Here is a 3,015-nt window from a genome sequence, read left to right as displayed (position 1 = left end):
TGGTGGTGTGGCAATGGCTACCATCCAGAATCCCCTCAACACAGCATAACTACCTGCATGTGGAGATATGCTATGCCAGTGCTGTGCAACCACCATGCAAAACAGCAACATTGTACATTGGCTGGGTGCAATTGTGCACTGTGAAAGCACAATATACAGTACAGTGCACAGTCACAATGTGAGGTATGCAACTGGAAGGTGCAGTATCACAGTATGTGCAAGTCCACGTCTGACATGCCAGCGGAATAGTTCTGTTGCACAGAAGTAAATAATTTGTACAACATGCATAGCACAATTTAGATATCTCGATATCACGAAAAGGATGCCCGCTCACACTTCCCAGCTCACACACTCCGGTTCAAGAGAATGGCTTGAGGGAGGAACAGCAAGACAAATTGTGTACATATTTTTGTCCACCAGGTTTCCTTCCCTTCCTACCTCCCAACAGCTGTTGCCTGAGGAAACCATCCCAGTCACACTAGTTGTAATGCTGTGTTCATTTATAAAACATCAGCATATAAAATACTATTATTCACCAGTGGCAGCTGGCAGCTTCCATCCCAGCAGTCTCTGCTCTAGGATTTAGCCTGGAGTTAACAAGCAGTAATACTACTCAAAATGGTGGTCCACAGACCTGTGTTGGCCTATGAACTATGCTGATCTTTAGTAAATTCCCAGGAAAGAAAGAAAATGTTGTAGTCGATAAATGCAAACATGGTGCCAGTCCTAGGCACACTGAGAGAGAAAAACCTAGCCCCCAACCCCATCAGACATAGCTGAAGAAGCATTGTTTTAACAGAATTATCCAAGGTTTATGTGGTGGTGGTTAAGTCAACCTCCACCTATGACACCTTATGGATCAGAGACCTCCCAGTCTTCCTATTGTTGACATCTCTGTTCAGGTCTTACAGATGCAAGCCGACCATATCTTCCTCAACTGAGTCCATCCATCTGTAATGTGATCTTCTTCTTTTCCTGTTGACCTGAACTTGACCAAGTATTATTGTCTTTTCAAGAGAGTCACATCTTCCCATGATGTGGCCAAAGTATGTTAGTCTCAATTTAGTCATCTTGGCTTCCAGAGAGAGTTGAGGCTTGACTTGTGTTGTTATTCCTGTTGTGTGCCTTCAGATTATTTCTGATTTATGCCAACCCTAAAGTGAACCTATCATAGGGTTTTTCTTGGCAGGATTTGTTCAGAGGAGGTTTGCCATTGCCTTTTCCTGAAGCTCAGAGTCACCGAAACCTATATATTCTTTTTACCAGTTGATGGTATCCATTGAACTCTCTTCCAGCACCACATTTCGGATGAGTTAATTTTCTTCCTATCAGCTTTCTCCACTGTCTGGCTTTCACAACCACATATAGCAATGGGGAATACCTTGATATGGACAATCATAGATTTAGTATTCAAAGAGATATCTTTACACTCCCCAAAGGAAGAGATGTCTATGGGGACAGGGCCCAGCACCTTGGAGAGCTCCTATAAGGTTGAGGAGGTGAACCCTTTCCACAGCAGATGCTTTGCCCAGTGAAGAGGAAGCCACCAGCCACCAATGGTATTGAATGGCAAGTGGCTACCAAGGCAGGCCCTACCATTAGGTACAGCGAGGCAGCTGGTTTAGGTGGCAAATATAGGAGGGTAGTAAGAAACCACAAGGTGAAGGACAGAAGAGCTGTGTATGCTTGGCCCTGGTAAGCTGGTACATTGCTCTCCAACGTGGCAGAAAGCCAACAGCACTGAAGTAAGAGGCAACTGCCAGTCTTTCCGAACCAGCTTCTGTGCACACAGTATGACAAATCAAAGATATAGGCGTGTTAGTCTGTGGAATCAGTATGTAGAGAGATCTTGTAGCACCTTTGAGACTCACTGAAAGAAAGAAGTTGGCAGCATGAGCTTTCGGAGACTTCAGTCTACTTCTGATGCATCTGAGGAAGTAGACTGAAGTCTCCAAAAGCTCCTGCTGCCAACTTCTTTCTTTCAGTGAGTCTCAAAGGTGTTGCAAGATCTCTCTACATACAGTATGAGAAAGGGTGCCATCATGTCCTTTGTCTCAAGCAACAAAATGAATTATTGAACATTGTGCATTTTGGTGGGCCAATAAAGGTATCACTGATGGATTTTTGTTTGTATTTGTTCAATGGCCAACACAGCTACCCCTGAATGTTTTCTGTAAAATGAATTAGTGAATGTCCTGACAATAAAAGGGTAGCAAGGATGGAGTGTGAGAGCCAGTGTGGTGTATTGGTTTAAGAGTTGGAGTATGACTCTGGAGACCAGGGTTTGATTCCCAGCTCGGCCATGACACCCAGTGGGTGAAATGTGAAAGTCACACTCTCTCAGCCTCAGGGTAAGGCAATGGCAAATCTCCTCTGAGCACTTCTTGCCAAGGAAACCCCAGTATAGGTTCACTGTAGGATTACCATAAGTTGGAAAGGAACCTGAAAGCACACAGCAACAACAACAGCAACAACAGCAACTGTTGAGCTCATCTGGAGCCCTGAGGAAGGAAGAGGAGAGGGACTGTGTGAAGGAGGGAGCTGGAGACAAGCAAGTGCTTGTCCATAGGGCAAAACCATCCAAACCAAGGGGGTGACTGGACATCCTCATTTTTCCAGGACCTGTCCTCCATGTCAACCTTAGCTCCAGGAGGAATTCCACCATGTCCTCCATTTATCATGAATTTTATATTTAGATGAATCTGTTAAGATCTGATTTTGGTGATGCCCTGCCACATTTTTTCTCCCTGGGATGCCCTCCATTTTGTCCTCAGGATGACCAGAGGTCCTCCTTTCCCAGGACCTGTCCTCCATGCCAACCTTAGCTCCAGGAGCAATTCCCCAACGTCCGCCATTGAGCATGAATTTGCACTTAGATGAGTTTTTTGAGTTTTGAGTTGATGATGCCCTACTACATTATTATTTATTTCCTGGGGTGCCCCCCTCCATTTTGTCCTCCTCTGCAGTGGGGACATGATCTGAGAGCCCCCTGTGGAGGGAGTGCACTCTGCCCAT

Source organism: Sceloporus occidentalis, unplaced genomic scaffold, assembly GCF_023333645.1.
Source record: "Sceloporus occidentalis isolate IW3139 unplaced genomic scaffold, rSceOcc1.0.p SCAF_1, whole genome shotgun sequence".
Classification (NCBI taxonomy): Eukaryota; Metazoa; Chordata; class Lepidosauria; order Squamata; family Phrynosomatidae; genus Sceloporus; species Sceloporus occidentalis.
The sequence above is the reverse complement of the archived record's forward strand: the minus strand, read 5'-3'. Positions refer to the sequence as shown.